A 14,680-nucleotide genomic window follows, 5' to 3' on the forward strand; every position below is an offset into this window, starting at 1 on the left:
TAGATCAGCCCCCGGGTTATGGCAAATAATGGTTAAAAATGAGTCGGGGCGAGTTATAATCAAAAGCCAACTCAAATATATTATGGAACCTTGTGGTCTTGCCATCAAGAATGAAAATTTTATCGACTCACTGAGTTACGATAGGATAAGACGAGTTTGCAAAACTCTAGTGTTACCCTTAGAAAGCTTTTTGCAAAAAGCCTTGTTATTTTAGACCGGTTGATCAGGCGCGAGTCAAGCTTCCGTGAAGCAGGTTCAATGAACCAATGGTTTCTCTGTTTCCCATGTGTGACTCTGGCCGGTACCTTTTACGTTTTAACCAAGGCGAGTTCAGGGTCCAAATAACGGATTGACTCGCCCTGAGTACATAGGTCCATGTGGCGACTTGTTCAACACATAGTCCAGTATAACCATTTGTAATGCGGTAATTTTTTGCTAGCCAAGAGGGTAATCAGACTAAACTCAATGAGTGGAAGCCCCCAAGTGACCTATGATTTAGGAAGAAACCACGCATAGGATCATATAAGCGTATACACTCTTACTGCGAAACGACTTGGGGACTAGTAGCCCCCAAGTAAGCCGGCTTAATTATCAAAACCACATAAGGCGCCTATGTTTGAATCGTGCAACGTGGCAACGTTGGTCCTCTTTGGCTTTATCAAAGCCTAGTTTTGAAGTAAGTGTAGCATGGCGACTTACGCTCTTTGACTTTGATAGCGTCTATGTTTGGGCGACTTATAGAACAATAAACACTCATGCTTTCAAAAGCTGAAACAGCAAGGGACTCCGAAATTCGTGGGTGCCGACTTTATTGCTTTCATAATTCATGGATTACAAATTTCTGAAAACTGGTAAAGAAAAAGAGGGAACTCATGGCTCTAAGTGTAGTAAGGCCACAGATGGGCTATGTTCCAGGGCGAGTTGTCTCAAGCTCTGTAGTTGGCCGATCTGGGCGAAGATCCACCAAGTAGTACGATCCGTTCCGAAGGGCCTTGCTGATGACAAACGGTCCTTCCCACGGAGGTGATAGCTTGTGCATACCAGTATGATCTTGAATTAAATGGAGCACCAAGTCGCCTTCTTGGAAAGTCCGGCTCTTGACCCGGCGACTGTGGTAATGGCGTAAGTCTTGTTGGTAAATTGATGATCATGATGCGGCTAAGTCTCGTTCCTCCTCCAAAGCGTCCAGCGAGTCCTATCGCGCCAGATCGTTGTCCTGTTCCACGTAGGCGACGACTTGTGGGGAATCGTGTTTGATGTCACTTGGTAACACCGCTTCTGCTCCATAGACCGGAAAGAAGGGAGTAAAACTCGTGGAGCAATTTGGAGTTGTCCTGATACTCCATAGTACTGACGGTAACTCCTCCACCCAACATCCTGGGGTACGTTCCAAAGGCACCATGAGACAAGGCTTAATCCCTCGCAATATTTCCTGATTCGCCCTCTCCGCCTGCCCATTAGACTAGGGATGTGCAACCGCGGAAACATCAAGTCGGATATGCTCTCGTGAACAAAACTCTTGCATTGCACCTTTGGATAGGTTGGTACCATTGTCAGTAATGATACTATGAGGATATCCAAATCTGAAAATTAGTTTCTTCAAGAATTTGAAGGTCGTATCTGCATCACAGCTGCTAACAAGTTCCGCCTCCACCCACTTGGTAAATTTGTCAACCGCTACCAATAGGTGAGTCTTTTTGGTGGAAGACATCTTGAAAGGGCCGACCATATCAAGCCCCCAGACTGCAAACGGCCAAGTGATTGGTATCATCCGCAATTCCTGAGCCGACACGTGCATCTGGCGTCCAAATTTTTGGCAGCCATCACATCGGCGAACGATCTCCTCTGCGTCTGCGTGAGCCATCAGCATAGAACCCATGTCTGAAGGCCTTAGAGACCAAGGATCGGGACCCAGCATGATGACCACAATCGCCCGCGTGAATCTCATTGAGGATCATACATCCTTCTTCAGGAGAGACGCATCTTTGAAATACCCCCGAGGTGCTTCGTTTGTGTAACTCGCCATTGTGTATGACCATGGATTTACACCGACGGACGATTTGGCGAGCTAATAACTCGTAAGATGGTAACTCGCCTCTGGTGAGATACGCCATGTAAGGAATTGCCCAGTCTGGAGTAGCGTGGAGAGCCGCCACGAGTTGAGACTCGGGGTCCAGTACCGCTAAATCTTCCTCTGTAGGCAGTTTCACCGAGGGGTTATGCAATACATCCAAAAAGACATTGGGAGGAACTGACTTACGTTGTGAACCGAGACGGGAAAGAGCGTCCGCTGCTTCGTTAAGCCGCCGGTCGATGTGATCCACTTGATAACCATTGAAGTGACCCGCTACATCTGACACAGCTCGTCTGTAAGCCACCATCAGAGGGTCTCATGAATCCCAGGTACGAGAGACCTGTTGTGCCACCAGATTTGAATCGCCCAGACACCTAACTCGTGTGAGATTCATCTCTTTGGCGAGTCGCAAACCATGGAGCAAGGCTTCGTATTCTGCTGCATTATTGGTACATGGGAACATGAGCCGAAGGACATAGCAAAACTTGTCACCTTGAGGCGAAGTTATCAGCACACCAGCCCCCGAGCCTTCCAACTGTCTAGACCCGTCGAAATAGATGGTCCAATAAGTAAGATCGGGTCTTTCCTCCGGGATTTGTAACTTGGTCCAATCATTGATGAAATCCATGAGTGCTTGAGATTTAATGGTCGTCCGAGGCGTATACCGCACATGATGGGATCCGAGCTCGATGGCCCACTTAGCAATCCGTCCAGTGGCCTCTTGATTCTGTATGATGTCACCGAGAGGTGCAGAACTAACGGCCGTGATTGGGTGTTCCTGGAAGTAATGCTTCAGCTTTCGACTCGCCATGAACACCCTGAAAACTAGCTTTTGCCAATGTGGGTAACGTTGCTTGGAGAGGGTGAGGACCTCGCTGATGAAATACACCGGTCGTTGTACCGGATACTCCTTTCCTTCTTCCTTCCGCTCGACAACTACTGCCACGCTGACTGCCTTGGAATTGGTTGCAATGTACAGGAGCATAGGTTCCTTGTCTACCGGAGCCGCCAACACTCGCGGGTTAGCTAATTGCCGCTTCAAGGCTTCAAAAGCTTCATTGGCTTCGTCCGTCCATACGAAACGATCAGTTTACTTGAGCAACTGGTAGAGAGGGATGGCCTTCTCCCCAAGGCGACTTATAAACCGGCTCAGAGCTGCGATTCGACCCACCATACGCTAGACCTGGTTAACATTGGTTGGTTTCCCTAGTGAGGTAATTGCCTCAATCTTGTCCGGGTTGGCCTCAATGCCACGCTCCGACACCAAGAAACCCAATAACTTCCCCGCATGGACACCAAAGACGCACTTGGTGGGGTTAAGCCTCATCTGGTAAACACGCAGGTTGTCAAAGGGTTCCTTGAGATCCTCCAAGAGCGACTCTTTTCAGTGAGACCTGACCACGATGTCATCCACATAAGCATGGACGTTACGGCTTATCTGGTTGTGCAAGCAATTTTGGATGCAACGCTGGTAAGTCGCCCCCGCACTCTTGAGCCCAAACGGCATGGACACGTAACCGAAAACTCCGAATGGGGTTATGAAGGATGTCTTTTCCTGATCCACGACTGCCATCTTGATCTGATGGTATCCCGAATAAACGTCCAAGAAACACAGACGTTCACAACCCGCCGTCGAGTCAATAATTTGATCAATGTGGGGAAGGGCGAAGGGATCCTTCGGACAAGCTCTCTTGAGGTCAGTGTAGTCGATGCACATGCGGAAAGTGTCGATCTTATTGAGCACCAGGACAGGGTTAGCCAGCCATTCAGGATGGAAAACCTCGATGATGAACTCGGCGGCAAGGAGCCGGGCTACTTCCTCTCCAACCGCCTTACGACGCTCTTCATTAAATCTGTGAAGGTACGGTCGAACTGGCTTAACTTTAGGGTCAGTATTAAGATGGTGCTCAGCGAATTCTCTCGGTACACCCGGCATGTCAGAAGGTTTCCATGCAAAGATGTCCCGATTCTCATGGATGAATTCGATGAGCGCGCTTTCCTATTTGGGGTCGAGACCCGACCCAATAGTGAACTGCTTGGTGGAGTCGCCAGGCATAAAGTCGATAACCTTGGTGTCGTCCGTTGGTTTAAACTTAAGGGGCGGCTCAGAATCGATGGTCGGCCTCTTGAGCGACGTCATGTCCACCGGGTCAACATTAGATTGGTGAAACTTGAGCTCCTCAGCCGCGCAAGCTGACTCGGCATAAGCCGCGTCTCCTTCTTCACATTCTTGAGCTATCTTCCTGTCGCCGCTGATGGTAATAGGACCCTTAGATCCGGGCATCTTGAGTTTGAGATAAACGTAGCATGGGCGGGCCATGAATTTGGCGTACGCCGGCCGTCCAAACAACGCATGATAGGGGCTCTTGATTTTGACCACTTAGAACAGGAGGGACTCACTGCTGTAATTTGACTCTGTGCCAAAAGCCACATTAAGCTTAATTCGCCCAATTGGATATGCCGACTTACCGGGGACGATGTCGTGGAAGACCGTGCATGATGGCATCAGGTCTTTCTCCAAGAGGTTCATCCGCCGGAAGGTGTCGAAATATAAGATGTTGATGTTGCTGCCTCCGTCCATGAGGACCTTGGAGAGAGTGTATCCTCCGACTTGGGGAGCCATGACCAACGCCAAGTCGTCAGGGTTGTCTACTCGGGGGGGGGGATGGTCTTCCCTGCTCCAGGTTATGGGTTGCTCAGACCAGTGAAGGTACCGGGGGAGCGTCGGCTCAGCTATGCTGAAGGTTCTATGCGTCACCTTATGATCCCGCTTACAGGTGCTGGTGGTGAACACGTGGTACTGCCTATTGTTCAATTGTTTGGGGTTATTCTCGAACCCGCCACGATCTTCCTGTCGCTGGAGATCCCCTTGCGGGGGTGGTTGCTGGAATACTCCCGGCGGGTGGTACTGCTGATTGTGAATTTGGTACTGCCCAACGTTGGGTTGTGACCCGCCTTGCGGTCCCGGGTTAAGAAAACCACCAAACGGGACCTGGCGTGACCCGGATGCACCGGGTTGTTCCTGTCGCTGGCCCTGTTCACCACCTTGGCCTCTCCTGAGCGCCTCGGCCCGGAATTCCTGCATCACGTAGCAATCTTCCCAAGAGTGGGTCGCTGGTCCCTCCGCCGTGGCATGCTGCGGACAAGGGCCTTTGAGCATCTCGTGATAATTGCGCGGTTTCTTCCCACTAAAGCCCCACTTTTTATGGCGCGGGTTTCCGTTGCTGGTATTAGTATTAGCGACAAATTCTGTAGGACCCTCCTGTTGTCTCTTTTTGCCATGCCCGCCATGATGGTGGTTTCCCCGGTCGTGAAACTGGGAATGGCCCTTGTGTAACTCGCCCTTTCTAGTGGTACTAACTTTGTCATCGTCCTCCCCGGGGTCCTTGGTGTCGTCCGACTCGGCGTACCTAGTAAGGGTATCCATTAGTTCGCCCATGTCCTGTACCTTCCGTTTGAGCCGCCCTAGCTTTAGTACCAGAGGTTCGTAATGGCAGTTCTTCTCCAGGATCAACACCGCCTGAGCCGCCGAAATGCCTTCCGATGAGTGAATAACTTTCGCGACACGTCGGGTCCAATGATGGGCCGACTCATCCGGCCTTTGAACGAGTGTTGTAAGTCGACGATGGTCATCGGGCGTTTGTAAGTCCCTCTGAAATTATTGATAAAGCGCTCCTTTAGCTCCGCCCAAGTGTTGATGGATTAGGGCGGCAGGTTCTTCAACCACGCACGTGTCGTCCCTTCGAGCATCATGGTGAAGTACTTAGCGCAAACCGCCTCGTTGACGTCGAGCATGTCCATCGCGAGTTCGTAGCTCTCGATCCATGACCCTGGTTCGAGATCCGGCGAGTAATTGGGGACTTTCCGAGGCCCTTTGAAGTCCTTCGACATTCGCTCGTTGCGCAGAACTGGCGCAAGACACGACACACCGATGTGCTTGCCTCCGGTGTCTGGGGGCGCGGGAGGCGACGACGTGTAAGCGGGGTAGACCTGACCCGCCGCGGATGCTGTCTCTATCTGACGCGCAGCCGTGTCGCGTCCATGATCTTGAGCTCGCATGTCGGGCATCCCGAGCGGGTTAGGTTGAGGGAGTCGCCGCGGTCGGCTGGTTACCGCGTGTAATTCCTCGTGGCGACTCCTGGTGTGGCTCGCCTGAGGCGTGGAGTGCAGTCGATCAAGGCTATGAGAATACTGCGCGTGCTGGACCACGACCGTCTTTAGCATCTCGATGGTGTTTCTGGCTTCTATCTCGGCCGGGGAGTTTTCGTAAATCGGCAAGGACTCCAAGTGGCGGGTTGCCGCGAGCACATTGTCCACGGGATTCGAGAAGTGACCCCGAGGGGTCTGGAACCGAGTCGCATGGGCATCCATCGGTTGAGGCGGCGGTGGATTGGGCGGCGGAACCGGGCCTTCCCTTGGAACAGTTTGCAGAGGCCGATCAGGACCCGCCCCGGGGGTGCGCGGGGTGTCGAAAAGGCGAGTTGGATGTAAGTCGGTCGGGACTCGCCCATGGTGCCTCCTTTGGTGAACGGCGTCGGACATGTGCTGTTGTCTCTCGAGCCGCCAGCCTTCGGTGTTCAGCCGCTCCGTATCTGTTGCGATCGCGGCCCGCTGCATCTCCACCCTGGCGGCTTCTGCTTCCATGTCCCGCTGCGCCTTGGCCATTGCCTCCCGCAGCTTGGCTAGCTTGGCGTTGACGGACTCCTGATTCTCGGACGTGACAGTGGTTGCCATGAGGCCGGCGACCTCCGCCGCTAGTTCCGCCATGGCCTGTGCTGGGGGTTTGGACGTCCCACCGGTCTCATTATTGCCGGTTGGATTTTGCTCAGGCTGTGCTGACCCCGCCATGTAGATGGCGATTTGTCGGCGGGACCTCTCGAAGACCTCTGGATCCATTGCCAACGATAGCCCTCCGAGTTGCCCTTCCTGGAGAGGGTGGATCGAATCTGTCTCACCCATGGATGACTCGCCATCAGAATTGACGAGGGTGATCTCCTGGACCGCCACTTCGTCTTGTACGTTGTTTCCCTGCGTAAAATCGACGAAAGCATGGCGACTCCCGTCCCGTCGTGTGATGGGGAGGACGTACCTGGCCGGCTCGACGATGTCGGTGGAGGCGTCCAGCTCAGGCACGGGCGTCCCAATCATGCCGATGAAGATGTTGATTTTGCCGAAGGGGACTCGATAGCCAGATTCGACTGAATCGGCTTCCGACTCCCACAACAAGTTGTCGATGTAATACTTCCCGCAGCGGCTCTTAGTCATGATACTGACAGCATAGCTTTCTAACCCCGGTAGGGCTCCCTTCGAGAACTCAACTCCACCGTGCGCTAGCCCCAAGGTGGGCGCCAACTGTCGTGGTTTTGTCATGGCAGATGTCCTCGTGAAAGGACTTAGAGATGGAGCCATCGCACCTTGGTGGCGACTCGAAGGGAGTGAGCGAAAGCGAGACTCAGATTTACCCAAATTTGTCCCCTCGTGAGGAGGTAAAAGCCTACGTCCTGCTTTGTGTGGATTAATGGTGGTTTCAATTACAAGGAGGGCGTAACTCGCCTGACCTAGCTCTCAATTATCTCTAACTCGCCTGACCTTTCCCTGGGACTCGCCTTTATATACAGGTCGAGGCCCTAGGGTTTACAAAGTCCTGCCATGCTACTATTTGTGTCTTTCCTTATCTCTAAGTCACCGTGTCCTCCACGATAAGGAGCTTTCTTGGTAATCCATCATCCGCATGACCTCCTGAACCGCCATCCAGCTTCTGGGCCACGGGACGCGCGTTGAATGGTAAGTCGCCCCTTTGGTGACCCGGCCCACTAAGGGCGGGTTATCCGCAGGTAATATCCCCAACACACGGGATCTTGTATTACGGAATGAGTAAAGCGACTTGCCGGTAACAAGATTGAAATAAGGTATTGGATACCGACGATCGAATCTCGGGCAAGTAATATACACAAGGACAAAGGGAATGGTATACGGGATTATATGAATCCTTGACATAGAGGTTCAACCGATAAGATTGTCGTAGAATATGTAGGATCCAATATGGACATCCAGGTCCCGCTATTGGATATTGACCGAGAGGTGTCTCGGGTCATGTCTACATAGTTCTCGAACCCGCAAGGTCTGCGCAATTAAGGTTCGGTGACGTTTCGGTATAGTTGAGTTATATGTGCTGGTGACCGAAGTTTTGTTTGGAGTCCCGGATGAGATCCAGGACGTCACGAGGAGTTCCGAAATGGTGCAGAAACGAAGATTGATATATAGGTTTGTCTTATTTGGTCTCCGAAAAGATTTCAGGCATTACCGGCAGTGTACCGGGAGTGACGAATGGGTTCCGGGGTTTTACCGGGAGGGGCCCACCCACCCGGGAGTGAGCCCAATGGCCCTATGGTGGTGCACCAACCTTTATTGGGCTGGTGGACAAGCCCAAGTGGGCTGTTGGACAGGTAAAAATAAAAACCAAAGAAGAAAGAAAAAAAGGAGAGGAGGTGGAACAAGAGGGAAGGACTCCTCACCCCCAAACCGAATTGGAGGAGGCCCCTCCCTCCTCCTATATATACTAGAGGTTTTGGGGCTCCTTGAGCCTCAAGACAAGGCCCCTCCCTCCTCCTATATATACTAGAGGTTTTGGGTGTTTTGAGACACCACTTTGCCACGTGCATATCGACACCTCTACTTCGTAGAATTCTCTCCAGATCGGATTTCTACGGAGCTTAGGCGAAGCCCTACAGGAATAGGATCACCACCACCACCGGAGCGTCGTTAGGCTGTCGTTGAACTCATCTTCCTCCCTGCCCCTCTTGCTGGATCAAGAAGGCGGAGATCGTCATCGAGCTGTACGTGTGCTGAACGCGGAGGTTCCGTCCGTTCGGTACTTGATCGGGACGGATCGCAAGGCGGTTCGTGGGACGGATCGCGGGGCTGTTCATGTGACAGCGATTTGAATCGTGAAGACGTACCACTACATCATCCGCGTTTATTAATGCATCCCGCTTAGCGATCTACAAGGGTATGTGGATTTAATCTCCCTCTCGTAGATGATCATCACCATGATAGGTCTTCATGTGCGTAGAATTTTTTTTGTTTCCCATGCAACGTTCCCCAACATATTCTTGATGGCAGCACAGTGCCTTTCGTGCCTTTTAAAATCAAAAGGTGAGTCATCAAATCTTCGTGGTCTTCAAGTGGCATTCTCGGCGCCACCTGTGAATCATTTTTATTTGTAGATGACATCATGTTGTTCTTCAAGGCCAATACTATGGGTGCACATGAGGTCAACCATGTGTTAGATCATTAGCAATGAGTGAAAGAATTAACTATGGTAAATCTTCGATCTTTTTTAGTAAGGGGGTAGTAGAAAACATTTGAGCAGAGATCAAAGGTTTGCTTCAGGTCCCTAATGAAACTTTGAATGAAATACCTGGGTATGCCATATTATGTGGGCTCGTCGAAAAATGAAGCTTTCAAGTTTGTGAAGGACCGCTAATGGGGTAAAATTCAAGGTTGGGTAGAGAAGACTTCGTCCACTGCACGAAAGGAAGTGCTAGTAAAATCTGTGGCTCAGGCGGTTCCTGTGTTTTTTATGTCTTGCTTCAAGCTCCCAAGGGGATTGTGTGAGAGACATGACACAACCCAGGGCAATCGGTGGGGGCTAGGGTTGACGGATTTTGAACTGCTCAATCTAGAAATGCTTCCTAAGCAGGGGTGGCGCATCCTACAGTAGAATGATTCCCTTAGTGCCCGCATTTTAAGGGTGTTTATTTCCCCCCACAACATCTATCTTGGAGGAAAATATTGGTTCTCACCCTAGCCAAATCTGGAAGTCCATTATGGAAGGTGTGGAAGTTCTCGAACAAGGTCTCATAAAGCAAATAGGAAACGAAGCAACCATAGATGTTTGGGAAGCAAATTGGATCCTGAGGAATGAGATGCTTCGTACATTTGGCAGCAGGGTACCGAACCCCTTGAGGTTAGCGACAGACTATATTGATCATGCCACTACAACATGGGACGACCAACAAGTTGAACAAACCTTTTACCCATCGATGTTCCTTTGATCATGGTGATCCCTATATGCACCACGAACATTGGTGATCTACTAGGCTTGGAACTTCGAGAGGAATGGCTCATCCTTAGTTTGGTCGACTTATAGAATGCTTGTGGCAACTCGGCAATGAAGAGAAGTGTGGCTAGATGGCACTACTGGGTCATTGAGTGGGAACAATGATGAGAAATCATGGAGGTAACTTTGGAACACCCAGGTCCCAACGAAAGTGAGGATGTACCTATGGCGTTTGTCAAAATAGTCGCTACCCACGGAGGATGTGAGAGCACGCCGTCATATGTCGACCACTAGTTCATGTGGATTGTGCGGCTCATCAGACTCTTGGAGGCACTAGCTCATCGAGTGCTCGATGTAAATATGCATTTGGGCGCTGGACAACGGGGATATAGTAAACTAGATGTAACTGGATTTTTTGCTCTTATGGAGATTCTACCTCATGCAGAATTTGTTCGACTGGCAGTCTCCCTATGGCCCATTTGGCCGGCATGCTAAAAATTTATTCACGAAGATACCAACCAGAGCCCCCAGGCCACGCATATGTTCAAACGACGCTTCATATCTGAGCTCGACATGATTCAAGGGAAGAAGTCAACGAATTTGCAGCAAGTCCCCGGGAAGCCACACTGTTACATGCAAGGCCACGTGCACCCCCTACAAGATACATTAAAATCCACACCAATGGAGTTGTGCCACAAAATAGAGGTGGATTTGTTGTTGTGTGCCGCGACGATGCTGGGAATTACCTGGGTAGCTCATCCCTCGTGATTGACGGCCAGATTGACCCAACGATGTTTGAAGTGATCGCGTGCACAAAGGCGATGGCTCTGGCGAAGGATCTACCAGTGCGTGACTTGGTGATTTCCTCGGATTGCAAGCAGGTGGTGGACGACATAAGAAGTGGCAATCATGGTCGATGTGGATCCATTATCACAAAAATTAAACACCGAGCAACTAGTTTTCGATGTAATTTTATTTTTAAAGGGCGAGCCGTTAATGACGAGGCCTATAGTTTAGCTAAGCACTCTCTTACTCACGTCCCGGGAGGTCATTTTTGGTTGGCCAACCCGCATGATCAGAACTGTACCCCACCTCATGTGGATTATTATCAATAAAGCTTAGATTTCCCAAAAAAACTAGTTAAGCAGCACTTTTTGCAAAGCTCACTCCCACATCTGAGTTTTCCCTTTTTCTGGTAGATTCGATTATTCGAAATGTTTTATCTCTCAAATGTGCGTCCAAATCTCGAACCGTTTTCATCGTTGGATTCCTCGTGCCGAAATCTTTAAAATTAGATCCAATGTTGCCAGGTTACGACGAACTTTTTTCAGGGAAAAATCCAGACGAAAAACCCAAACACGAAGCACGTTTTCCCTTTCTAAGAGGCCACCATGCCGTCGTGCTGCCGGAGTTCTCCCTCAACTTCTCCTCGCTCCTTGCTGGATCAATAAGGAGGAGACATCCCCGGGCTATAGGTGTGTTGAACGTGGAGACACCGTACGTTCGGTGTTCAGATCGAATCTTCCATGATTTGAATCGCCGCGGGTACGACTCCATCGACCGCGTTCATAGTAACGCTTGTGCTTAGCGATCTTCAACAGTATGAAGATGCTCTCCCTCACTCGTTGCTAGTTTCTCCGAGATGATCTTGGTGACACCTAGGATTTTTTTGAATTATTACTACGTTCCTAACAAGAAGAAGCCGATGAATTTGCAGCACCCCCCGGGAAGCTGGACACTTACATGCAAGGCCACGTGCACCCCCTACATGATACATTAAAATCCACACCGATGGAGTTGTGCCACAGAATAGAGGTGTATCATGTGTTGTTGTGTGTCGCGACGATGCTGGGAATTACCTGGGTATCTCATCCCTCGTGATTGATGGCCAGATTGACCCAACGATGCTTGAAGTGATCGCGTGCACACAGGCGATGACTCTAGCGAAGGATCTATGAGTGCGTGATGGTGATTTCCTCGGATTGCAAGCACGTGGTGGATTACATAAGAAGTGGCAATCATGGTCGATCTGGACCCATTATCACAGAAATTAAACACCGAGCAACTAGCTTTCGATGTAATTTTATTTTTGAAGGGCGAGCCGTTAATGGCGAGGCCCATAGTTTAGCTAAGCACTGTCTTACTCCCGTCTCGGGACGTCACGTTTGGTTGGCCAACCCGCATGATCCGAATTGTACCCCACCTCATGTGGATTATTATCAACAAATCTTAGCTTTTCCCTAAATAAACTATTTAAGGAGCACTTTTTGCAAAGCTCACTCCCACATCCGAGTTTTCCAAAAAAATTCGTAGATTTGATTATTCAAAATGTTTTATCTCTCAAACATGCGTCCAAATCTTGAACCGTTTTCATCGTTGGATTTCTCGTGCCGAGATCTTTAAAATTAGATCCAATGTTGCGAGGTTACAATGAACTTCTTTTCATGAAAAAATCCAGACGAAAAACCCGAACAGGTAGCACTTTTTCCCTTTTTGAGAGGCACGATCCTGTCCCTCCACAAGAAGTAAATTCGTGCCTCTCGTGGTAAGAAAACAAAACATGTTTCCCACTTTTGTGAGAGGCAGGGCCATGCCTCTTATAGAAGTAAATTCATACTTTCACGAAAAGTAAAACCCATGTCTCTCGCAGTACAAAAAAAGGAAAACATGTTTTTCCTTTTCCGAAAAGCATGACCGCGTCTCTCATGAAAAAAATCAATGCCTTTCATAATAAAAAATGAAAAAGAAAACATATTTTCCCCTTTTTTATCTCTTGCGAAAGCAAATCCATGTCTCTCGTGGAAGACAAAAAACACGTTTTCTCACGATAATTTTTTTCTCGAAATATTTTGTGTCCAAAAACTAAGATTTTTTTATTTAAAAGCCAAAAAACGTACAGAAAAATAAAATAAATCTGAGAAAACATCCAAAACGCGGCACATGACCACAGGGAAAACGCAGCTAAATTTGTTTAATATTGTATTTTTTAATTCTTTTTGAAAAATAATGCGCCCATTTGAATATTTTCAGAACTGGGCCTGCCTCGGCCCTGGCGTGACCGACAGGTTGCTGTCGGCGTCGGGGCGGCCGACAGGGGGCTAGTCGACCTAGTGGTGGCCGATAAGTGCCTCTCGGCCACGTGGCGGCCGACTACTGGCCAGGCCACGTCGATAGGCCAGTCGGCCCCTGCCTGTCGGCCCTGGCGTAGCCGATAGGGCTATCGGCCTGGGGAGGCCGACTAGTGGCCAGCCAGCCGACCCAGCCCCTCCTCCTCTCTTCCTCCTTCCTCCTTTCTTCCTCCTTCCTCTTTCTTCCTTCTCCTTTCTACCTTATCTCCTTTCTTTCTTTCTCCTCCTACCTTCTCCCCCACCCAAAAAAACTGCCATTTCCACTTTTTAAACCGTACATTTGTTGTGTACGGAGGAGGGCATCCGAACTATCCTTCTCACTCGCGATGGGGTAGTTTGTGGTGCTTGTTTTGAAGCTATTTTTGGTGGTGGTGGTGGAGGTTGAGGTGGAGGTTGTAGTGGTGGTGGTGGTGGTATGGGTGTAGTTGTTTGTTTTGGTGGAGTTGGAGGTGGTGGTGTGGGATTAATCTCGGTGTTCGTCAAGAGTCGTTCGTCGTTCATCGTTTCTGCGCACGCTTCAAGGGTAATTTTTTGTTGTTGTTTAAATAGTTTTAGGTGCTCCGGTAGATTAGTATAAATTTAGTTGTTTAATTGGTTGTAGGTGCTCCGGTAGATTAGTATAAATCTAGTTGTTTAACTAGTTTTAGGTGCTCCGGTAGATTAGTATAAATTTAGTTGTTTAACTAGTTTTAGGTGCTCCGGTAGATTAGTATAAATTTAGTTGTCTAACTAGTTTTAGGTGCTCCGGTAGATTAGTATAAATTAAGTTTAGTAAATGAAGTAGTTTAAATATTTTAAGGTTCTCCGATAGATTTGGAAAATATATTTCGGTTTGTCGTTCTTTTAATTTTTTCCTTGTTGAATAATATGTTAGGTCAGCAGAGATGTCTGATTTAGTGACGTTATGTTTGCACTATGGTCGTGGTACCGTTCAAACAAATGAGATGGGAGCTGATCTTAGTGAATTTCAGTACACAGAGGTGCAGGTGTCCTCCCGTAAAACATGGTCTGTTACTCAGTTGAGAGAATGGCTTGCGCGATGTTTAGAGTTCAATACTGAAACACACACCGTCGGTGTTCATGCATTATGGACCCGGTCCACTGGTAATATTTTCTGGTATTTGAAGCATATAGAGCGGGACGACTAGTGGGTGCGCTTGTTACAATCTTGCGAGCGTAGGGGATGTCATCATGTGGCCTTACTTCTCCCCGTGGTAAAGCCGGTTACTAAACCTGAAGTGGAACGTAGCTCTGAATATGGTGAGAGCAGTGTAGGGATGCATGATTCACACTCAATTGATGCGTCCCATGCTGGGGATGATTTTTACAAAGCAGGCCAGATTAGTCAGGCAGAAGGGGGAGATGCAGATGATTATCTCAGCGGTGAGGCGGATGCCGACGAGATAGATGGGCACA

Source organism: Hordeum vulgare, chromosome 1H (genome assembly GCF_904849725.1).
Source record: "Hordeum vulgare subsp. vulgare chromosome 1H, MorexV3_pseudomolecules_assembly, whole genome shotgun sequence".
NCBI classification, from domain to species: Eukaryota; Viridiplantae; Streptophyta; class Magnoliopsida; order Poales; family Poaceae; genus Hordeum; species Hordeum vulgare.